Source organism: Euprymna scolopes, chromosome 44, assembly GCF_053919585.1.
Source record: "Euprymna scolopes isolate OS-2025 chromosome 44, ASM5391958v1, whole genome shotgun sequence".
NCBI classification, from domain to species: domain Eukaryota; kingdom Metazoa; phylum Mollusca; class Cephalopoda; order Sepiida; family Sepiolidae; genus Euprymna; species Euprymna scolopes.
This window is the reverse complement of record NC_136525.1, coordinates 40,214,033-40,240,001: the sequence shown is the minus strand read 5'-3', so window position 1 is coordinate 40,240,001 and position 25,969 is coordinate 40,214,033. Positions and strand designations below refer to the sequence as shown.

The 25,969-nt window shown below is 34.9% G+C and overlaps 1 long non-coding RNA gene across 1 annotated transcript; it reads right to left on the bottom strand.

Moving 5' to 3' along the window:
• Nucleotides 1-4,992: 4,992 nt before the first annotated feature.
• LOC145268625 (uncharacterized) lies at nucleotides 4,993-25,242 on the bottom strand. The gene is made up of 3 exons (XR_013864909.1): nucleotides 24,660-25,242; nucleotides 13,490-13,570; nucleotides 4,993-5,157 (listed from the first exon to the last, which is right to left on the bottom strand). It is a non-coding gene; the product is annotated as an uncharacterized LOC145268625 (long non-coding RNA).
• Between the last annotated feature and the right edge of the window lie 727 nt (nucleotides 25,243-25,969).

The following is a 25,969-nucleotide window of genomic DNA, read 5'->3' as shown; positions in this document are numbered from 1 at the left end:
ATCCCATTCCCATTACATACTGGAGATCTTTCTCTAAGGTTTCCGCCGTTGCCTTGTATAAATTTTCATTCATTTTCCTATCGTGCCTGTTATAGAGCGTGGTCTAGTCAGCAAATATACCTACCTCAGAGTCTATTTTATCAGGGAAGTCGTTTATGAATATTAGGAATAATAAAGGTCCAAGGATCGACTCCTGAAATGCGTTCGCATTTATAACATACTAGCAGGGCTACCCGGCGTTGCTCGGGACCGTATAAACAATGAAAAAACAAAAGCAGATATTGAACATATGTTTTATTCTTAGGGGAGAGGAATCTTTCATCTCAAGTTTTAGCGTTACAAACAAACATTTGTCTTTTATATATATAGATAATGACAGGTTTTTTGGGGCCCCCCTTCGAAGATAACTGATCAGTTGACCAACTTTTAGTGGTCCGTTTGACGTGAAATTTCGATATTTGTCATCCGGGTGATGGGGCTTCGATATGATACCAAATTTGTCAAGTTTGGTTCCGTCTTTCAAAAGTTTTAGCGTTACAAACAAACATACATACATACACACAGACGTTTGGCTTTTATATATATAGAAGATAGAATATTGTTGTAACGTATCATTGAATGAAAAAAAATAGCGACAGCTAAGAGAGAATATACCGAAACCCTCCGCGTATCTGTTTCCATGACTGAACTGACATGCAGAAGTTCAAGTGTAATGTTTTCAAACATCTTGCTGCTCAACTCCCTACACAATTTCTCTGCAAATTTTGTCTTAAATATTAGCCCCTTACTTCTAACTTGCGCTGTGCCTTGGTTGGGATGAAAACACATCAAATCTATACATCTATAAAAGTGAAATTTTGTGTGTGTGTGTACATTTCCCTACCAAACTACTCTGTCAATTTTCAGACTACCGACTCTAGATTTGTCATAAGGGGTATCGAGATTTGGAAAAATCTTTTTCATTGGTTTTCGTCCAGAAATGTAGCTGTCAAGGGGTCAAAGTTCAACGATTTGACCTTTGAGAACTCTACCATACGGCTCCGCCAATTTTGGGTCTAAACACTTGAAAGTTTAGATGTAGATTACTTGGACATGGATCAAACTTTTTAATTTGATTTGAAACCAAAACAATAAATTTTTAGGGGTCAAAATTGGGCTTCAAATTAAAAAAAAAAACTGACCTCTGCGATCTTTACCAAATTACTCAGCCAGTTTTTTTGTCTAAACATTTTAAATTTTACATAAATTGTACTCAGACATAAGGCAAGCTTTTAAATCGGGCTTTGGCCGAGAATTAGGCTGCCAAGGGGTCAAAGTTCAAAAGATTTGAGCTTTGCGGTCTCTACCAAACTATTCAGCCAATTTTGTGTTTAAACATTTGAAATATTACATAAAGGGTTTTCAGACATGCAAAAAGCTTTTTAATCAGGTTTTGGGCGAAAGTTTGTCTGTCACGATGTCAAAGTTGAAAGAGGTGCTATTTGCAGACTTTACCAAACTCCTTCGCCAATTTTGGGTCTAAACACTTGAAATTTTAGATATAGGTTACCTGGATGTTGTGTCTGTATCAATAACAACACGAACGCAGAAAGTAAAGGTAAAACAAATATATTAAGACGAAAAGATAATACATATTTACAAAGGTGCAGTTGTACTGCAGTTGGAAGATTGTCCGGCAGAGGGCGTGTTAAAGTCTTTCATGGAGCAACCGGCAAATGCGTCTTGCCTATCCGGCGTTCGAAACACAGCTCTCCGGTCTTGCTGACTTGATACCTTTATCTATATCTTGTTCACCCACGTATGCTAATTAGTAGGCGTCTCCACAACACTGAGCATGAGTCAAACGTTTTCATATATATATACATATGCACATAAAGTTATGAACAATACATGCGACCCAACCAAAGTTAACATCGAGGTCGTAATCAGAAGGAAAGCAATCCAACAGCAATGTGCTCCAAAAAATTAAAAGTAAACCCATTATTTAATCCACGGGGGTAGATGGTTTTCATTTCTGCAGCACATGAACACATCGTGCAACGGATAAAGGTGTTAAGTCTAACAGTTCTGAGAGACAGCTTACTGGAGGTTTTGAGGTTCAATCCTCACTCGATTATTTAAATGGCAAATGTCTATTTGTCTGTACAGCTAAAACTTGAAAAATATACAACAAACATATACTAAGTTGCTATATTTTTAATTGGCGTAACACCGGATGTGTAATATCTAAAATTAAAATTATCTACCTATATAATAGCCAGATACGTCCAAGGATGGGATATTATTGCCACAGGGGGCAGGAGCTGCTAGAAAGAACTTATTCTGTCTTGACAGAGTTCAAAGTAGACTTCAAATGTCCTTTTCTATTCCCTTCAACCTCTTTCTTGCAGAAGAGACATTGTTAACCTGCTTCTGCTTTATCGCTATTTTCATGGCAAGTGCTCGTCTGAACTCCCATCTATACCCCCCTCGTAAAAATTTCACGAGAAACACACGTCTAGTTGAAAACACTATCAATAATTTCCCCCAATCTTTATCTGTGCCTAAACCCAGACGTAGATTCTATGAACAAAGCTGCTTTCTTAGAACTGCACACCCGTGGAACTGTCTTCCGTTTGCCTGCTTTCCAGCTGACTACAATATGGTCGTGTTCAAGTTCAATGTAAATAAATTCTTGATGAGTCGTTCACCTTAAGTTATCCAATTTACCAAATTTACACATCTAACGATTACTGTGATATTGTCTCATTGACTACTGTCACTCTTGAACCCTTATCCTCAAGTGGCCTCTGGGCCTTGATAAGTGGTGACTCTTATGTAAAAAAAGATCATTACTGCAGAGTCAAATGTCATTTAATATATTTTATGTTAGCATGATCTACATGCACTTTTTACTGTTATCGCAAAAAGGGAAATAACTCTGGTTATTTATAGTTGCTTTCTTTATGCTTATTAGAGTGTGCGTGTATGTCTTGAAAAAGGATTGAATTTGTCAAAGGAAAAAGGAAGGAGAAAACGAGGGAGGAGAGAAAAGAAAGAGAGAGAGAAAGAGAGAGAGAGAGAGAGAGAGAGAGAAAGAGAGAGATTTAATTTATGTTACAGTTTTGCCTCGGGAAATTCCGGGTAGTACTATGAGCCAGTTTTATTTGTAATGGAAATCGCCCCAGACAAGACATGAACCCACTTGATTTAAGAAGCTTAAAAACAGTATTTTAAAGACAAAAAAACAGACAATGAGAAGTGCTAGATGGATAGATTTCCACCCAGAAAACAGCAATTCTTCCCCCTCTGCTAGAAACATCACTCATGAATGTAAGAACTAAACGACAGCATAGGTGATTATCGATTTAATTTTTTACTTTTAAAAGAAAAGAAAGAAACTGAGGTATTAAGAAAAAACTAAAAAAACAAAACAAAAAAAAACGAAATATGATAAAGAGAATTAAAACGCGGTATATATCAAAAGAAAAAAAAAACAAGGCATGAAAAGGAAAGGTTATTTAGCAGATAAGCTAATAACAGAGAATAGGGCCAAAAATTCATGTACATAACAATTAAATGTTACCAAAGGCAAGATATATTACTCATCTATATATCTGGATAGGTTTTATGTATTTTAACGGGATTTTAAGGGTGTATTCTGTTCGAAAGATAAGTAGTGCCGAGTAGGTAAATTAAACGGCCAATCAAGATGGCCGACAAAATCACACTGTCTCCAGAACGTCGAAAATTGTTAAAAAGTGAAAAATTTTTTAAAAAATACTGATAGAAATCCACCATATAAGTGTCACGAATGTCGCAGTAAAACTATGAGTATTTTTTTAAATTATCTTATGTCTCAAATAGTACTCCGTACATCAAAGTGGCACTGTGCTTTGTTTGGGGGTGAAAATGCAATAAAAAAAAAAGAAAAGAAAAGAAAAGAAGGAAAGATGAACAGACATGGGATTTGAGAAAAAGAAGCCAAATAGATTATGAGTGAAAACAAAGAAGAAAAAAGACAAAAAGAAGAAGAAGAAGACAAAGGGAGAGGAGGAGGAGAAGAAGAAGAAGAAGAAGAAGAAGAAGAAGAAGAAGAAGAGTACACACACAAAAAAGAACATAAAGTGAAGAACTCAAACTTTTTGGCATGAAAGAAATAAATACACAAAATGGTTGTTTTACAATCCACAGAGATTCGAAAAAATAGTAAAAAAAAAAAAAAAAATCAAAGATATAACAAATAACGTTACCAAAGGCAAGATAAGTAACTCTTCAATCTAACTGAGTAGGTTTTTAGGTGTTTTACTAAACGTAAAATGTCTATTCAACTAAAAAAAACAAGGAATGTCAACCCGCATACAAGCACACACACACACACACACACACAAAAACATGGTCACATTACAAATAAATTGAGGTCATTTTTTTCTTGTACATAATCAGTTGATATTGCTGGTTTTTAGAACCGAATAAACGTAAGTAAAAATACAAACAAAAAAAAATTACCTAGCTAAGTATAAGAAATACCCATTTGCCTTTGGTAATATTTATTTGTTAAATATTTGATTTTTTTTTTTTTGCCACTTTTCCGAATCTTTGCGGACTAAAAAAAAAAACGGGGGAAAATATAGTAAATCAATGAACAAGAAAAAAAAAAAAAAAAAAGAAACGCAGAGAAACGATTAGGTTGAAAAGGAATTTCTCGCTAAACCGACTCTGCAGAAGTTGAAAGAATTGGACTACGAAGCTCTGTCTCATTCGCCATACTCTCCAGACGTCTCACCTACTGACTACTACTTTTTCAAGCCTCTCGACAACTTTCTGTGTAAGAAATGCTTAAAAAACTAAACGATATCAAAAAACGCCTTCAACGCAAGATTTTTACGTTACACGTGTCTTGCATTAGCAAACTGTGTTAATTCGGATGGTGCTTATTCCGATCCGTAAATTTTTGCTTGAACTAAGATATGTTCATCTGAAGTTAAAAATGCAAACCACAAAAACTTTCTTGTCAACCTTATATTAAGAAAAGAGAGAGATAAAGAAAAAATGCAGGACAAAGTACAGCGACGCATCTCCGATCTCGCTCGTTGAACATTGTGTCATTTTCAGGCATCATAAACGGTCATTTATCGCTCTTGGGATTTGTAGACAATTGGTCAACTAGTAGATGGCCTGCAATTAAAAAGAAAACCGGTTTTAATCAAACGGAAATGGAATCATGCCGCCGCTTCTAAGGGCGTCCACCTTGTAACAACTCGGTAATTTTCTTATGCTCGTTCGTCTCGCTCATCAGTTTCTAATCTACGGCAGATAAAACAAACAAAGCAACTCTGCAACAACCGGAGATTTAATTGAATAAAAACCCGAAACAACTATACACGCAAAACACAAACAAAAAGAAAAAACAAAACAAAAAACTCCCAAATTCCTCGATTGTATCTCATCTCTTTTATTTGCTAAACAAATTAAAGCAGCCCCGGAAGTGCGCAAAAACAAAACACACAGGCACATGATCATTGGCGCAATATCTTCTTCTTTTTTTTTTTCTTTTTTTACAAACAAGAGATATTATTACCTGTACCGGAATAATCGACGACGACGATGCACTACAAAAAAGATTAGTTTAGAAATATGCTAACACTGAGCCTAACTGACAAGATTCGATATGGAAACGGGATTTTCGAAGGGATAACTTTGGCTTATTTGGCTTCGTTAGGCTTCCATAGTAAAAAAAAAAAAAAAATGAACTAGCAGCATGAACTCGGAATTGAAAACTCTTTATATGAGACTAGGAATATACCCGTTCTTCGTAGGGTTCATACCGTTACATAATTATCAGCAGTAATCACGAAAGGACCAAAAACGAAGGAAACCTGCTTTAAATGTTTTATCCTTCGTTCATACAAACTTTTTTTTTCCCTTTCAGATCGTTTTATTTTATTCCGTACTAGCGAGGGAACCCGGAGTTGCCCGGGTGTGTTGAGGTGTATCAAGGACCCACGATGGGGTGAATAGAGGTGTTAAAAAAAGTGGTAGTGTCGTGGGGTTCCCCGGCGTTGCTGGGGCCAAGTAAGGGGCGGGATGATTAAAAAAAATAAATTGGTAGTAGCGGGGGGGGGGGCGAAAAAACAGTAGGCAGTTTGGGTGGAGAGAGATATACATAGAGAGAAATGTGGTAGCAGGTAGGCAGGTTCGAACACGTAACGCGAAGGAGGAAAAAGAAAGTGACGTCTTTGCCGATGTCTCCGCACTGCGATTGGAAGTTCGGAACGTTGACATTAAGTGAAGTCAGTCAAACCAATACGATGACTTGCAAAAATTAGCGACTTAAAAATCTCGACCCCGTTCTTGTAGAGAACTGCCCAGTTTAGGATGAAGGAATTAATTTTTTTTTGGACAATTTTTCGATATTCGGGTCGAGCCTTAAAACAATACCGATCTCGTCTGTCGAAAGTTTTTGCGAGATATACACACACACACACACACACACACACACACACACACACACACACACACACACACACGCATTTTATATTTTATATATAGAAGACTAGCAGGGGAGAGGGGGCGCCTGGCTTTGCCTAGGCGTAATTTAAATTTGTCCAGATTTTTTATGTATAGGGCTATGTGGACAGAATATTATTATCATTGTTTTGACTCTCGAGTATATATCCGACACAATTAGATACAGTTTATCAACCAAGAACCACATCACCCTATATAAAAGCATATAAGATATCAACAGATACACACTCAGTCAAAAAATGAAAAGAATATGCTGTGGTCCTAGCCCTAATCATTATAGAATCGTGCTTTCAAAAATTAAAAACAAAAGTAATTGGTGACATCAGCCAGAATCGAAAGCGAAACTGTAGCATTCAAAGCTAGTGACGTTACCACTGTAGCAACGTGACAGGTACATGAACTGATTAAAAATTTAAAATGAACTAAAATGAATATACAAAATGTTTAACGATCTTTTCAATTGTGGCCCTTTTTTTTTTGGACCCCATGAGTCTATAAAGACCCATAAAAGAACAGGTTGTAAAAAACACTCCAATCATTTGAGGCCCCTAGCGCTAGGAGACTTTTAGTTTCAGAGGAGATAGAGTTTGAAAATATGGAGACAGACAGACAGACATGTAGCCGTTTATATAGGGTGTGCCAATAAATGTATGCACTCTTTAAATTATCTCAACTTTTTAAATGAATACGCTATGCCACGTTCCCAAGAGATGTTTAGGAATAAAAAATGGTACTTCCAGCAGGATGGAGCACTTCCCCACTATCATCATGACGTAAGAGCATATCTTGATAGTCGCCTGCGAAACAAATAGGTAAAACGAAAAGGAAGTATTGAGTACTGTCAACGCTCACAATATTTAACCTCTCCCATGGATTTTTCTGTTGTTTGGTGGGGTGATGGGGGCATGTTAAACACAGGATTACCACCACAAAACGAGCTACAATGAATGAGTTGAACGCAACCATTGAAAGAAGATGCATCAACATACCAATTGAACTGATTAGGAACGTTTTCGATTCAATTAGAGAGCGTTATTAGCTGTTCATGGACCACAATGGCTAACAGTTTCAACATTTTCGATAATTAGGTGGTTTCTATATTTCTTCACATTATTTTGATGTATTAAACTTTACTTTCTCATAATAAATTAGTCTGGTTGCCCGGCGTTGCCCGGCGTTGACCGGCGTTGCTCGGGTGTTTGGAGTTGTGTGTTGAGCCAAAAAAAAAGAAAGTTGTAGTAGGCAAGCAGGTTTGAACCCGTGACGCGAAGGCGGAAAAGAAAGTGGAGGTCTGTGTAAGAGTGTGTGTTGAGGAAAAAAAATAGGAGTAGTAAGCAGGCTAGAAACCGTAATGCACAAGAGGAAGAAGAGGTGAAAAACCCAAAGGTTCTTATCAATGAGGTTATCGTGGTTGTGGCGCCAGGGGCGGTCGAAATAATGCCTTTTATACGACGTCGTTTACGCGAGCTTTCAATGAATTGCAAAAAATGTCAGAAAACTGCCCAGCTAAGGGTGAAGGAATAAATTTTTTTGGACAATTTTTTCGATATTTGTCGTCCAAATGGTGGAGCTTCAAAAAGATACCAATCTTGTAAGAATCCGTCACCGCTGTCGAAAGTTTTGGGGCATACATACATACATGTAAACAGACAGGTGAGTTTTATATAATAGTTATAATTGTCTAAAACCTGTGAAAATATATAAGCAACTTTTGAAACTGACTAAATAAAAATCAAATACGAAATTAAGTAAATAAACAGAAAGACGGAACAAAAAGAGAGAAACAGAATTAACGGGCGACGTCGTAAGCGAAATATTATCAGCTCTAGCACGGCAAAGAGCATCATTTTTGTTAAATCTCTCTACATTACTCAAACAAGATGACATGCGAGCGACATTCCCGCTATGATTTATGAGGGTGTCGACGATGAAAAAGTTGCTATGATGACCAATCAGAAGAAATCTTCTCTAAAACGTTGATGTTGAAAAAGTTGCTATGGTAACCAACAACCAATCAGAAGAAACTGTCTCTCACGCTCCTTACTTATCGTCCCTTATTTGGGCCTACATTTGATCTGTCTACTTTCAGTTCCCAGAACCGAATCTCAGATTATCTAGAGACTACACGACTTCCATGTCCGATATCCTCTCTCTCTTTCTCTCTCTCTCTTTCTCCCCCTCCCCTCTCTCGATTCCTGTTACCTAAATAATCTGTTTCTTTGGCCTATAAACTTACTTCTCTGCAACCAGAATTGCGTCATCTTTGACGCTTCTAAAAATGAGGCCAGCATTTGCCATTGTCCTAAAGCTATTATTATTTCTATTCTCTTGTTCGACCCGATTGTTGTCTGTTTACAAATTTTATTTTTGCTATATATGTCAAAAATTACTATTTTTTTTCAAATATTTTGATTAAATTTAATTGCATTTTCTGAAAGAACACCCATTCAAATGTTTAGTAAGTTTACGCTATTTAACAAAATTTGTGTAAAGAAAAATTCCAGCGTTTTCAAAAGAATAAAAATTAAGTCAATCTCCTGACTGAATTCATTCTATTTTGGTTTTTGCAATGATAACTATATATATATATATATATATATATATATATATATATATATATATATATATATATATATAAAGAGGGAGTGCACAAGGGAAGTTGGAGCCTCTTTTATACGTATGTATGAACATCTATTGATAGATAATTTGATAAATAAATCCACTGATCAATACATCGTTCTGCCTTTTTAATCGTGTGTTTCATCCATCCGGCTGTAAAATGCTTTCTCCCGCCAAATTCCAGACGCGTTTTTTTTTTTTGCCGCGAGTTAGGCCATCTGGTAGCGGAGGGAAGAGAGGTCCAGTAAGGTAACTATGTCTTTTCAAGCGATTCACATTTATTTGGGCCTTTAGGAGTGCTTTTTATTTTTTGATATTCTTTTTTATTTTTAATCACACAAAACGAACTAGTTTTGTATCGATTATATATAATTGTTCATCATCATCATCATCATCATCATCATCATCATCATCATCATCATCATCATCATTTTGTTAACCCATTTCTATATTTGTATCAGTCTTTCTGTTTATCTTTTGTTTCCTCCCTCTCTGTCTTTATTTATTTATACGTCTCTTTCCACACCCTCCCGCTATCTTTCTCTCGACTATATATTTTTAACACTTTTCAATAGCTGTTTCATTTGTGAATCGACATAAATATAATATTAATCTCGTCTGTCTGTTTAAATGTATGTATGTATTATGTATGTATGTATGTATGTATGTATGTATGCCTAAAACTTTCGACAGAGGTAGCGGATTTTTGCAGGATCGGTACAATTTTGTAAGCGGGACTCGTCGGACGACAAATATCGAAAAATTGGCCAGAAATATAAATTCCTTCACCCTCAACTGGGCACTTTTCTACAGGGAGGGGTCGCTTTTTTCGTTGATATTTTCGAAAGTCACCCCCTCTTTTCGATTGCTTAGCCTAAATTTAAATTATGTCGATTCCGGTTTGGCGGTGGACGCAACAGCACACACGTAACGTTTTTTTTTTCACGTACTTTTCCTCCTTCTCGATACGAGTTCGAGCCTGTTTGCCTACTACCACCATTTTGTTTTTGCTCAACACACACCTTCAAACACCCGGGCAACGCCGGACACCCAGGATAGTAATATATATTTATGCACTAGCAGGGGATATCGATGTTGCCCGGGATTGAATGATGCTCAAAGAATGCTTCACACTCTCATATTAAATTGTCATTGAAATCGGTGAAACCGACCATTTTTCAAGCAAATCAATTTTTTGCCTGCTCTAGTTGGGGCCCCATCGAGAGGAAGCTCCCCATCGAGAGGTAGCTCCCCATCGAGAGGAAGCTCCACGTGCTTTCCCGTAGTGACTTTGTACACACAAATACAAGTTGAAACGATAAAATTCTTGCCCTAAATAAAACAACACTACAGCTTCATTTTAAAACTTTTATTGAAAAAAAAATCAATTCATGTAAATTAATTATGTAGTAGATCTGACATCTATTCAATGTAGCCGCCTTCAGCCTCAATCACCACCTCGATACGAGTCCGGAATTGGAGCATGCCTTTTCCACAAGCACCAGCAAGAGCTCTGCGAATACTCAGCGGATGGCGGCGATCGGGCTGGCTTTGGTATTGCGGGAGGTCATGTAGGTGATGTTCTCGGCGTATGGTCAAACGAAGTAGTTTAGTAGGTTCAGGTCGGGGGAAGAGGAGGAGACAGGGAAAGAAGTGTACAAAACCGAAGTTTTGGTATTATAGACTTGTGGGCGGGCGCCGAGTCCTACTGCCACCCCCCAGGATCAGGGGATCGTTATACTCTTCAGCATATCCAAGTACATTTCGGTGTTGACTTTCAAGCGGAATTCGATATGAGGTTGCATAATTTGGCCTTGACTTGAAACCTCACCAAAGATCATAACCGTGAATTGAAACTTTCTGGGCACATTCCTGTTATTCACAATGTATTTTGAGTGTGCTGGCAATGATCCTGTTATCATAACTTGGATCGGTAGACAGCATGAGTTGTACAGCGGCGCATCTCCAATCTCTATTGTTGAACATTGTGTAACTTTCAGACGTGTAATAAGGCTTTTATCACTCTTAGGATTTGTATAAAACTAAACAACTAGTACATGACCTACAAAAAAAGAAAGAACACCGGTTCTCATCAAAAGGAAATGGAATCATATCGTCTTTTCTAAGATGACAGTTTTATCATTCTATCCTGTAAACTTTAGATTAGGTTAACAACATGCACAAAAACACGAATAAACAATAACAAAGATGATAGTCATAATTATAATAATATCTAGCAGGGTGATCCGACGTTGCCCAGGACTAAATAATAATCAATTAATGCTTCACACTCCCATATTTATTGTCATCGAAATCGGTGAAATTCCTCATTTTTCAATCAAATCGATTGATTACCTATTCTAATATGAGCCCATTACGGCGCACCGAGAGGAACCTTTCCGTAGTGACATCGTCCACAATGCATTGTAGTCTACATTTCACAGTAGAGAATCTACCGTGAATTATATATATATATATATATATATATATATATATATATATATATATATATATATATATATATATATATATATATATATATATTGTGACAAGCTCTTGACAAGGATGCGTCCAGGATAAATGTTTTCGCAGCTTCTTTTCCTGTAAGGGAAATTTCTTTAAATAATGTTCTATTGTTAAAGTGTTTTTATCCAAGAAGTCTGAAGAAATGCTGGTTATGTGAACATTTTCAAACGCCATAATGCTTGAAATTGTCAAACTAATCTTGAAACAATTATAACTTACAATGAAATACACTTTTTGTTGCTTTCGATTCCTTTTTTTGAAGTCTTGGTTTTGTGAATACAGTATATGAATGCTCAATTATGAAATATGATAATTTGTAGCTTATATTTTAAGTCATCTCCTTTTGGCTTAAAAATTCATTGGTGTATGGAATTTACTGAAATATACGCAACCAGTAGAATTGAGTGTGTTACAAAACAGTCCCCCTATCTCTCCCCCCCCTCTCTCTCTCTCTCTATATATATATATATATATATATATAGAGAGAGAGAGAGAGATACATAGATAGACTCGTTTGCTATTTTGAGTCACACTCATTCTTATTTTCATCAGATGTTAGAGACCATTCACGTTAGTTTGAAGAGATCTTCTCTTTGTAAACATAATGAATTCTTTTAGGTTTGAACGTGATTATCCTCCAGGAGATTCTACCATTGTACATTTACAAACACTCAGCTTTCATCGCAAGTCACAACCAAGTGGAGAAACGTGTCATTCTTGTGTAAAAGAAGGTAAAATGACTCTTTATAGCAGCGTGTAATTCTTTATGATTTTTTTTGCCATTTGTAAACCTCTCGTATCGTTGTAAATCGTCGTATACGTTATGTCTAATTCGTTGTCAACATCTTATGGGTGACTACTACGCTTACCTTTTTCAAGACTCAAGATTTCTTGAACCAATATTGTGCTGGGGGTTCAGTAGTGGTTCATAGGCTTCGTTGATATTGGGAGTTGTTTTAGCGGCTTTTCGGCCTAGCTTGAAGTGAAATTTAAAAAAATGTACATATTTGCTTTTTTTTCAATCTCGTATTCAATGTTCTGATAAACATTATTGCATTAAAACGATTTTGTACAGAGGAAAACGCTCTTTAAAATGATATATAAAGTAAAGGTATTATAACGAAAACTTATTTGAAAATACATCATTTGAAATCAAAATTAAAAATTGCGCAAGAAGTTTCTTCTTAATCTAATTCATATTATATATATCACTGGATTTTTTTTTATCTTCCACCAGACTATCCATTCATGTATAATCACCTTTTTCTTCACCATATTCGCTCTGCTTCACTTTTTTTGTTATCAAGTAAGATCTTTGACTTACTTGTTGTTTCATCAATTACTTTTGCATGCAAAATCCGATCTCGCATTTTGCTAATTCCTACCCTCTGATGAGAAGGAAAGTATTTATTCGAAACTCTGTGGATTAAGGACTATCCACTTATCTAGTGTTTCCTTTTCAGATTAAATATGTTTTTAACTCATTTCAAAGTGTTTTTTAACATGTTTTATTAACTGTTTGCTCGTATATATATATATATATATATATATATATATATATATATATATATATATATATATATATATATATACGAGCTAAGTGCGTTTGAACTGAGTTGAACAAATGGAACCCATAAAAACGTGATTAATCTTCAATCGAATAAAGTCAGATCAGTAGAAACGTGTTGTTCGCCTGGAAGCCACCAGATGGCCCTTTTTTCCGCCATTGAAAATACGACTAGAATTTGGTGGGAATGTATATTTCCAACCGAATGAACCGTGAAACGATTCAAAAAGAAAAATAAAAAGCAAAAAAGAAACGCTGACCAATTACCGCTTTGTGGCTACATTCCAGGCTTGTTTAGTTACTCGTTTTCCCAAAATGCATTGAATTTCGGACAACAAACGAATCAGTCTAAAAAATAAAACAAACATAAGCAAATATACCGGTTTGTACTTCAGTTCAATATAATATGATATTATATATATATATATATATATATATATATATGTGTGTGTGTGTGTGTGTGTGTGTGTGTGTGCGTGTGCGTGTGTGCGTGCGTATATATGTGTATATATATGTATATATATGCATATATATGTATATATATATGTGTGTACACACACACACACACACACACACACACACATATATATATATATATATATATATATATATATATATATATATATATATATACATATATATGTTGTTTTGAAAAAGAAAAACCAAACGAATTTATAAAATGGTGACCAAAGTCTCGTCCCTATTGCAGGGGACATCCTCAGGATATTAAAAGGAAAATGCAGAAGAAGAAAACGATCATAGACCATACGAAAGTGAAAAGGAAACAGTTTTAGAATCCATACCCATAATGGGAAGGAAACTATAAATGTGTGTATGGGAAGGTTGGGCTGTTCAATCTCTCTCTCTCTCTCTCTCTCTCTCTCTCTCTCTCTCTCTCTCTCTCTCTCTCTCTCTCTATATATATATATATATATATATATATATATATACGTTTAAAATACGTTATTTAAATACCTACGTACACTTTTTTTTTCTAATCCTATTTTGTTTAAATTATTTACGGAAAAAACAGTTTGGGACAATAGTATGAATAAACGAGGATCTGTCTTTATATTTTTATATTTTGTTCTTTGATGTATATATATATATATATATATATATATATATATATATATATATATATATATAGATAGATAGATAGATAGATAGATAGATAGATAGATACAAGTTAGAAAAGCATTTCATCAAAGGTTTTCGAACTAAATAAATTTCATAAAGTACGGTATAAAAATTGAATTTAAATTGAATTAAAAAATTACCTTGGATTTATTTTATGTAATGTACATTTTGTTGCAATTTAATCCTTGAAAATTTTATATCTATATCATTAATTGCTAGATGAAAGATAATGTTTTTAAATTGCAACAAAATGTAAATTACATAAAATAAATCCAAGGTAATTTTTTGAATCATTTTGCATTAAATTTTGATACCTTGCTTTGTAAAGTTTATAAACGGTTACTGTGAAGATAAATAAATTTCAAATTCAATCTTGTACCTTTATTTTTAAAGCCTATAGTAAAAACATTTTGTTTAACAATTTTCATTCCTTGGAGGAAATGCTTTTCTAACTGGTATCTTATCCCTTTAAGATATATTTTAAAACTCTCCTTCTCTCTATTTCAATGTGTATTTCTCCTCACACTACAACTCATTTATGCAACCCCGTCTTTGTATTATTACAAGTCTGAATATTCTCTCTGTTTCAGTTTGCATTTAACCTCACACCACAACTCATTTTTTGCAACCCCCTCTTTGTAATACAGGTCTGAATAATGAGAAAATCTGAACTTTTTTAACAAACACTTTAAAATAACTTTTTTAGATTAAATTTTTTAAAACTTCTTTCGGAATAGAAAATCTTAAAATTTAATAAGGAACATATTTCATATAGGGTTCATTAACAAATATCCAGTATATAACGAGAAAAATGGGGATGAAAATTTAAAAAGGACTGTATAACTGGTTACGGTCAATAGTAGTCCTCGCCAACGAACATCTTTGTTATTGTTATTCTATTATTATTATTTAAAACATTTTGTGTCCTGCTCTTTCGCGCGAGGATTAATGTATACATATATATATATATATATATATATATATATATATATATATATATATATATATATATATATATATATATATATATATATATATCTTTATTAGAATAGCAAAATTTTAAAATGATGAGAAAGAAGTGAACCATATTCAGATGTTATAAAATAAATAATCAATTAAAAAGAAAATCATGAGATATAATAAAATCCGAAGCGCTTTTTTCAGAGACTTCTCAAGAATATACGTCTGAAAGAAGGAACAGAAAGGTTTTTTTTTTTTTTTTTTTTTTTCTTTGTTTTTGTTTTTGTTTTTTGAGAATTGTTCTAATAATAAGCGAAAAGGTATAGAAACGAAAAAAAAATAAAAATTAAATGGAATGTGTCCCGCCAAATAGTTCCAACTGTAACCGAAGGTTTCCCTGTTTACACAAAGTAGGTGGGCTTAAACTGGTGCCAAGCGCCTCGAGGACAGACAAAACCGCTTCGAGGTTTTTATATATATTATTATGTTGGTATTTTTTAATCGACTTATTTATTTTACAACATCCAAATATTGTTCACTTTTTCGTGGATTTCATTACATTTCGTGATTTTTTTAATTGACTTATTTATTTTATAACATCTGATTATGGTTCACTTTTTCTAAAAAAATTAGGTTTTCATATTTTGTCCCTTAGTATGGGACGCTACTGTATATATATATATATATATATATATATATATATATATATATATATATATATATATATATATATATATACTAGCAAAAGTACCCGTCGTTGACTGGGTTCAAAAACAGCCTACAGAAAATGGACTGATTTATGAAAGTATGATAGGTTATGAAAAGAAAGTGTTGTAAAGAGATAGCTTCCAATTTGGGGGTATCAAAATCAAAGCAAAATATGATAAAAGTAAGAATAAAATAGATAAACCCCATAATTTATTATACCATACCTGTTCAACTTGAAACACTTATTACAATATTCTGTGGATCTATATTAAAAATCCTTGTTAAACTTTGTGACACATTTCCATTCTATGGAGGTCAGGCACGAACGAACACCCCATAATTTTATTATACCATATTTCTTCAAACTGAAAGATAATTATCAAAGTATACTTACGCAGATAGATATGAAAAGTCTGTATAAAAGTTTGTGTCTATTTCCATTCCATGGAGGCCAGGCGCAGACGCAGACCCCACAATTTTATTATACCATCCCTATTTAAGTTAAAACATACTTATCAAAGTATTAATATGTACATGTATATCAAAAACACTTGTAAACGTTTTTTTTAAATTTTTAAATTTTTTATTTCCATACTTTGTGGACCTGGTGCGTACGCAGATCCCACAATTTTAATGAATCATCGTTATGCCAGATCAAACATACCAATTCCTGTGTCTCGATACATCTTCTATCATTATATGCAATCAGTTTTTTTAAAATAGTCAACCATATACGAGCCTATCCGTGACCAGACACACACACACAAACGGTCAGCTTTATATATATATATATATATATATATATATATATATATATATATATATTATTATACTGTTGGTAGAATTTTTCAGTAACTCATAACAACAACACAATATGTCATTTCAAAGAGTGCTCAATGTATGAAACAGAGCAATATTGATTGTTGCAGAGCTATTGGCTACACATTAGCAAACAAAGAATCTATTGATTTTTATAAAAATAATTTTTAGTGAAATTTTTACCGTGAATAATATAATTAGACTTAGTTACTAATATTCTTCACCATATTATAAGAGAAATTTGTATATATATAATTTTTCACGTTTGTTTGTATATATGTCGGTACTTTTGTATTATATAGAGAAATAGCGCTAAATTTATAGTTTATATATATTTATATCTCGATTTTAAGTGAAAAAAACCCTTAGTCAAATTTATTGATTGCTCTGATATTGGAGTAATAGTTCTAAAAATCCGTATTAACAAAATAAACGAAAAACAATTATAATTATAATGGTTGGAGCTAGAAAATTTAATGCAAACTTATAATAAATCTGCTTCAGAATTATACCTTGAAAAACCTAACATTATTTTGTGAATAGGTTATATTTGTTTTGATAGGACCCCTCTTTCTTTTTAGAATGGTTCAACCCTATAAAGTTGACTTTAATATAAAGGGATGGTCTTTATTGAACGTTTCGTGGATGGTTTTTGGCCTGATGAGGTGATTTTCCCTGCTAGGGGGTCATTGAAACACGTTTGCTAATGTGTAGCCAATAACTCTCCAACAATCAACTATATATATATATATATATATATATATATATATATATATATATGTGTGTGTGTGTGTGTGTGTGTGTGTGTGTGTGCGTGTGTGTGTGTGTGTGTGTGCAGAAGTCAAAACAACAAGGAAAACGATTACATCATATTTGTGTTTTTCGAATATTACAATTGTTTCGACATCAACTAGAAATCGAAAAAGTTTAAAATTAAAGTTGATTTCGAAACGAGTGTAACCTTCGAAAAATATAAATATGATGTAATAGTTTTCCTTGTATCTTTGGTTTTTAAAAATCTATAATATAAATCTTACCTGTCTGTTTCAATGCACGTGTGTATGTATGTATGTATGTATGTATGTATGCATATATGTTTGGGGTGAATGCAACCTTTCTAGGAGAAGCAAATCTCTTACATTTAAAAAACCATAAAGCGGGAGACCAGTACCCGCATTAAACTGTACTGCAGTTTAACTTGTTTCTGGCTATCTTGCTTTTGCTTGTTGCTGGATCTCAACATTTTGAACCGAGAGAGACTTACCTGTTGTACAAAGATAAGGCTCTGTAACATCATCTGTGTATATATTCCCTCAGCGATCTGTCTATAAAAAATGGTCCTGTGGCGATGGAAGTCATTTTTGGGTTCATGGACTTTAAATGTCTGAGAGAGTGGCACTCGTCTGACAAGAAGTTTCAATCATCATCATGTATGTATGCATGTATGTATGTATGTATTCCATTGCATATCAAATAATGTCTGTGCTTGAAGATTTTTATAGTGCGGAAAGACTTTGCACTGAGAGAATACCACTCTCTAAACAACTGCCACATTAAACCAAAAAGAAGAGCAAGTGAACATTATTTTAAGCAGTGGTCAAGGTCTGGTGTGGACGTATGTTAAAAACACACAGATGACTTAGCGTCATACTGTGCTTCTCCCCCAAAAAATTATCCCCACGTGCATGCCGTGACAACTGTCATGCAGACGGGGCTCTGATGAACGGCGAATGTCTTGCGCTATATAACTGGACCCCAACTGCCTTGTGGGCCAAGGTTCTTTTAACCAAAGGCTATGGGTCAGGTAACCCTGACAGAAACCTCCAGAGGAGCTTAGGCCCTGTCAGCTGTGGAATACATGACCCACCGGCGTGTGGAGTATGCTCTGGTGCCCCGTCATGGATCAAATGACATGGTGGGTGGAGAGGGCTCCATAAGCCGTGGTGAAGGCAACCTCTCTAGGGGAGGGAAACCCCTGATATAAAACCTGCGACGTCTGCTGCATCAAATGATGTTGACTTGCTCTTCTTTTTGGTTCAATGTGGCAATTGTTCAGAGAGTGGGATTGTCTCGGTGCAAAGATTTTCCTCATTATGAAAAGCTTTAAGCACAGGCATTACTTGATATGTAATGGAATACACATTTTGCCATCAGTGTGTATCTCGATAACAAAAAGGTTGGCTGTAGCCTAAAACGGCAAACGGACACTCAATGAGGACTGATGTGAATATGGGCTTTAATGGACGCAACGGCAAATATGTCACTTTATTTCACGTTCTCTTTCTCCTTCGCGATACCGTTTCGAACCTGCCTGCCTACTACCACGTTTTGTTTTTTTTTGCTCAACACTCACCTCCAAACACCTTGGCAACGCCGGGCAGCCAGGCTAGTCTATATATATATATATATATATATATATATGATGAAAATAATGGAAATAGTATTCCGACAAAATAGAGAAAATATATATATATATGTGTGTGTGTGTGTGCTGATATTTTCAAGAGGCGAAACAACCAATCTTTTAACGAGGTTATGCAAAAGTATTCAATATCGACGTGGTTCAAGATATACTTTTTTTATTCGTTTACATAAGCATTGATTCGTCGCTACACATTCATGACTATGTTTCGGTCAGCCAGTTACAAGTAACTAGAAACCACTTTAGAGGATATTGCTTATACAAAATTGAATTCCGTAATGAAAGTTTTACAGGAAGTTCCAGCACACGCCAATCAGCAGGTCACATCACGTGATATTCAGAATAAAGCGAGCTAACTTAATATATTTGAAAAGGAAGAAGAAAAATGTATTAAAAAGCCTATATCAAAATAAAGGAAAAATAGTGGGAAAGAATACAAGACGAAAAAATAGGAAAGAAGACAGAAAGAAGTAAAATAATTGTTATCTTTACATAATTATTATGAAAAATGCATCAAAATATACATGCGTATATAATGGGAAGTATAAATAAATAATATCTAATATAAATCTCACCTGTCTGTTTTAATGTATGTATGTATGTATGTATGTATGTCCCTTTGGAAGGTCTTGTTTTTAATCCTTCAGGGAGACTAGCCGCCCTCCTCAAATTGAATCTTGTACCTTTATTTTTAAAGCCTATAGTAAAATCATTTTATTTAACAATTTTCATGCCTTGGATGAAATGCTTTTCTAACTTGTATATATATATATATATATATATATATATATATATATATATATATATATATATATATATGATGATTGCAACGTCTTGTCAGACGAGTGCCACTCCAACAGACATTTAAAATCCATGAGCCCAAATGTCTGAGGGAGTCTCTATACAAATATGATGTTACAGAGTCTTAGCTTTGTACGACAGCTAAGTCTCTCTCTCGGTTCCAGCAACAAGCAAGAGCAAGATAGCCAGCAGCAAATCAAACTGCAGACCAGCTTAATGCGGGTACTGGTCTTCCGCTTTATGGTTTATTAAATCAGAGATTTGCTTCTCCTAGAAAGGTTGCCTTCACTACGGCTTACGGGAGCCTTCTCCACCCCAACACATATATACATACACACAAATATACACGGTGCTAGTTGGCCGTTGACACCGAAAAAGGGTTCATTCACCCTTTGAAAGGTCTTGTTTTTAATCCTTCAGGGAGACTAGCCGCCCTCCTCACCAAACAAGTCTGGTGGGGGAACCAGTTTAGTCGCCGGTGACCCGACCATGAGGCAGGTAGTACTGGGTTACATGGTACCAGTAGCACATGACATGACATGACTTGAACTCTTTTTCTGAGTCAACGGCTAACTAGCACCGTGTATATTTGTGTGTGTGTATATGTGTATTGGGGTGGAGAGAGCCCCCCTAAGCCGTGGTGAAGGCAACCTTTCTAGGAGAAGCAAATCTCTGATTTAAAAAACCATAAAGTGGAAGACCATTACCCGCATTAAGCTGGTCTGCAGTTTAATTTGTTGCTGGCTATCTTGCTCTTACTTGTTGCTGGCTATCAACATTTTGAACCGAGAGAGAGACTTAGCTGTCGTACAAAGCTAAGACTCTGTAACATCATCTTTGTATAGATACTCCCTCAGGCATTTGGGCTCATGGGTTTTAAATGTCTGAGGGAGTGGCACTCGTCTGACAAGACGTTGCAATCATCAATCATCATGTATGTATGTATGTATGTATGTATGTATGTGTGTATGTATGTGAGATAGATGAAAGAATCTGGGAGAGTCTTGCTTTGGATCATGGAGAATGGTGAAGGAGGACCTTGCGGGGAGGTGTGGGCAAGTTTGAGGCAGATCGAACCTAGTATGAGCAGCTGAAACGTGATATCCGGAAAGGGAGGGTGAAAGGAGCAGTGGATGTGCGGGGGCGCCAAATTGGTCTGGAGTGTGAGGTGTGCGGAAGATTATGTCTGAGCAGAGCTGGGCTAAGCCACGAGACTACTCATCAGCACAGTGGGACACAAAGCAGTCTTGAGTCAACTGCGGCGGACGTACAAAACAGTAGGTGCTTTGAAGCGGCATTTGATTATATATAAAAGTAGCCATCAAGAACGTGCTGCTAGTGTCGCACATGTCTGCACAATGTGTGCCAAATAATGCCAGAGTTTGGCAGGGCTTAAAAGCAACTTTTTCTGCGACCCATCACTGATTTTTTTTCATGTTTCTGTATATCCTTTTTTGTGCTATATCAAGTAATGGCAATGTTCGAAAACGAATTTGCTGCCATCATGTATGTATGTATGTATGTATGTATGTATGTATGTATGTAAGTCTGCCTTAAACCTTCGACAGAGGCGATGGATTTTCAGGAGTTCGGTATCGTTCTGAAGCACGACCCTTCGGATGACAAATATCGAAAAATTGGCTAAATTCCCTCACCCTTAACTGAGGACTTTTCTACAGGGAGGAGTCGCTTTTTTTCGCTGATATTTTCTAAAGTCATCCCTTCCCTTTTCGATTGACTAGCCTTAATTTAAACTTTCGTCAGTCCCGATTTAGTAATGGACGCAACAGCAAAGACGTCACGTTTTCTTTTTCACGTTCTTTTCCTTCTTCGCGGTACGGATTCGAGCCTGCCTACTACTACTACTTTTTTTTCTCTACACACACCTCTAAACACCCGGGAAACGCCGGGAAAGCCGGGCAAGTAGGCTAGTATAAATGAAATGTAAGAAATACCACTGATTCAAAAATATGAGATGGATTCAGTAAGTTTCTAGATTTTTTTTTGTACAGGCATTTCAAATTGTGCTATACTCTTGAGAACTCAATATATTCTTGCTATATATCTTATGAGATGACTGACCAATTTTTATGATTTCAGATTCAAATAAACAGCTACAGCAGGAATTGGAATACACCCTACTAAAGCCTGATGGCCACATCTGGTGAATTTCAAAAATGCAATCTGGGCGTAAGGACACTTTAGAAGCACGTTATGCAATAAAATTCTGTTTAAACTTGGACAAGAAAAGAACCACAGAAACGTATGGAATGCTTCAGACTGCTTTTGGACCATCTTGTATGAATCGAGCATCAGTTTTAGAGAAGCATAAGAGATTTAAGGAAGGTAAGGAGTCTGTAAGGTATGATTAGAGGCGTGGAAGACATAAGGAAGTCAGAATCCCAGAGTTGCTTGACCAAATAAAGAATTACATGAATAGGAATGTCGTGTGTCTATAGAGACAATGTGCACAGTTTGATGTCAATGTTGGAGCTGTATAAGCAATTATTCGTGAAGAAATGAAGATGCGGAAGATTTGCGCAAAGTTTGTTCCAAGGGTGCTTAGAGAAGATCAGATTATTTTACCAAGTTGACATCAAGATAGCTCCCCATCCTTCCTATAGACCAGACTTTGCTCACTGTGGCTTTCATATTGTTAGAACAGTACAACGAGTGCATTGCAGCCGGTGGAGATTGCTTCAAAAGGAGGTAGAGTTTCATGTGTGTACCATCAATAAAAGCGATTATACGAAAACAGTTTGCTAACTTATTAAAGTCAGATCGTATATTGAATAAAAAATATGTTGATGTTTTTTTTAGATAGCGCAAAAACATAGTGTTTTTTAGCAGTTGGGGGAAAGAAAAATAACAATATTCAGCAAATATAAGTTTATTTACATTTGTATGTGTATTTGAATTATTGAATTAACCAAAATGAGATCAACTAATAAGTACTAATAAATAATCATAAGGTAATATTGTGCTACATAGTTCAATACAAATAATAAAATCACATTGTAAGAAAACATCTTTAATTTACTCCTTCGGATCAGAACTTCTTGGGAGACAATGTTTTTCTTTCTTTTCCATGTTTCTTTCGAATGTTCCCTTTTTATATGTGATATTGCTAACTTCGTTCTTCACACTACTTCAAAATATTACACACTATATATATTAGTGTTTGGGCGATGAATCGGAATTCAGAAAAATCGGAGCTTTTTGGGGGTACCGGCATCGGTATCGGAATCGGAAAACTGTGAGCCTATTTTCCGATGCCAAAACCGATTCCTTAAATTATATTTTTTATTTGACTTTGGTTTAAGAAACATTTTCCACTGCTGGTTGTAATAAAATATAAATGATACATAATTATTGATTTTAAACTTTCAGTTAGACTAAGATCTCTAGATCACCCCGTCACAGTTGGGGGTTATTTTTACGTTTAAGAAAATATGTGCACATCATTTAAGAGGCGTTTTTACAGTAATCGGGACAAAATAACACTTTTATAGTTAAATATTTAGAGATTTAAAAAGAATCGGAATCGGTAATTGCATCGGAATCTGGAAAATTTGGAATCGTCCCATCACTAATATATATATATATATTAGTGATGGGACGATTATATATGTGTGTAAAGCTTTTTTTCTATTACGTCGTATGTACGTGTGTATATATATGTGTGTAAAGCTTTTTTTCTATTACGTCGAATGGTTCTAGGTCGCCTGCGAAGTCTTATTGACTGAAACAGATGGCTGTTTGTAGCGACCAAATGTAACTGTTTACTCTGGAATAAATAATAAAAAAATATTTTGCTCTTGTTATCGAGAACTATCTAACAACCTCGTTGTATTCATTAGTCCCTACTTTTGAACATATCAAACCTGAATTTATATATATATATATATATATATATATATATATATATATATATACAGATATTCGCGATGCTTAAATGTTTATTTAAACAACAATTAAAAAATATACACAGATCCAGATATACACTCATATACACATATTCATATGTTGTTAAGCCAGTTTTCTCCAAATGCACACAAAATTATTGACAAAACACACTGGCTTCCAACTTGAAGATCTTCGTTAGGCCATGGAAGATAGAGACCTATGGAGGCAAAGAATCAATTTGGTTCGGCCAATTCAACTAATACAGTAATGATATATATATATATATATATATATATATATATATATATATATATATATATATATATATATATATATATATATATATGATAGTAATAATGATAATAATGTGATAAAAGTAAGAATGATCGTAAAATTAATAATTTAGTAATAAATACTAAAATAATATAATAATATAACCTCTAAAATATTAACAAAAAAAAAGGAAACGTATCTAAGTATGTTATATAGTTGTTTCATTAAAGAGTCTTAGAGAGAGACTATTATAAGTGTTGCTTTTTCTTGTGAGAGTTCTTATTAGTAATGATATGAGTCTTAGTGAGAGTTCTTGTCTTATTACATATGATGTTGTATCTTAGAGAGAGAGAGATGTGTATGTAATGACATTTTATAACACAGACATATAATAACGATACAATTTACCTTTTTGTAGAAATCACAAACACAAAGATGAGCTTTATCACAAACACATGATGGATTTATTTTCTGACGACCGGTCGACTTCCTCATCAAGAACTCAAAGTTTCACATCTTAGTTTCTGAAGTGACGTCTCGCTTCAGACGTCCGCCTGTCTGTCTCCCCTGACTGTCTCTCCTGACTGTCTCTCTGACTGTCCCTCCACCAACTAACTCCCACCTGCTATATTGAGAACTCATGCATCCCGGCCACGTGAGCAAAATTCACGTGTCTCAACATGCACGACTTTTCACGTTTTCGACATTGATTTCCCAATAACCTATTTTCCTTGTTTGTTTCCACAAAGGAATTTAACCTACATATCTAATTTATTTAACTCATATTTTATTATCCACATTCTTTTAACAATTGAATAGTTTATTTATTATTTATTTCATCCGAATTAACAATTTACTGGACATTCCATTTAAACCTATTGTTCTTTAAAACTTATGTCCAGGGTTCGATTTCTGCTTTCTCTTATTTCCATTTTAACTAATCTCTCTATTTTTATACTTACATGAACAGGGGACAGCCCTTATCATGTAACAAGTATAGTTAAATTCAAACAAGTTACCCTTTTAATAAACTCCACAAATGATGACTTAAGATAAAATAGGAGTCGGTCGATTATTGTCTAGTAAAAGCCCGAGGATTGGTTAGTGAAAACAGTTGGTGAAATAAACAAAAATCCTACTTGTTAGCTGGCACTTTTAATCAATCTAAAACTACACCATTTACGCTCTGATGCCAATCTAGCATCGGCTGAAATGAATGGTTCTTGTCTTGGGGAGGCTTACTTTTTTGACAAGCTTCTGGGTTTGACCTTTATTCCTGACCTGAAATGGAACGTATATCAAATCCATTGCCAATGTCGCTGGAAAAATAATGGGGTTATTTTACCGCTCCAGTAGATATCTTACTCCTGATGCAATTCTCTACCTATATAAAAGCCAGGTACGGCCAACGAAGGAGTACTGGACAACAGTGGAGATCTAAACAGGAGCTGCTAGAAGCGGCTTATACTGTGTTGACAGAGTTAAAAATACACTTCGTAGCTTAATGGGGGATGTTCTTTTCTCTTCCCTGCAACCTCTTTCTCACAGAAGAGACGTTGCGAGCCTGTCTCTGCTTTATCGTTATTTTCATCGCAAATGCGCAACTGAGATTCAATCTCTGGTTCCCCCATCGCCAAAATTTTACGAAAAACACTCGTCTAGCAAAAACCACTATAATTTCCCACACGTTTATCTGTTCCTAAAGCTAAATGCAGATT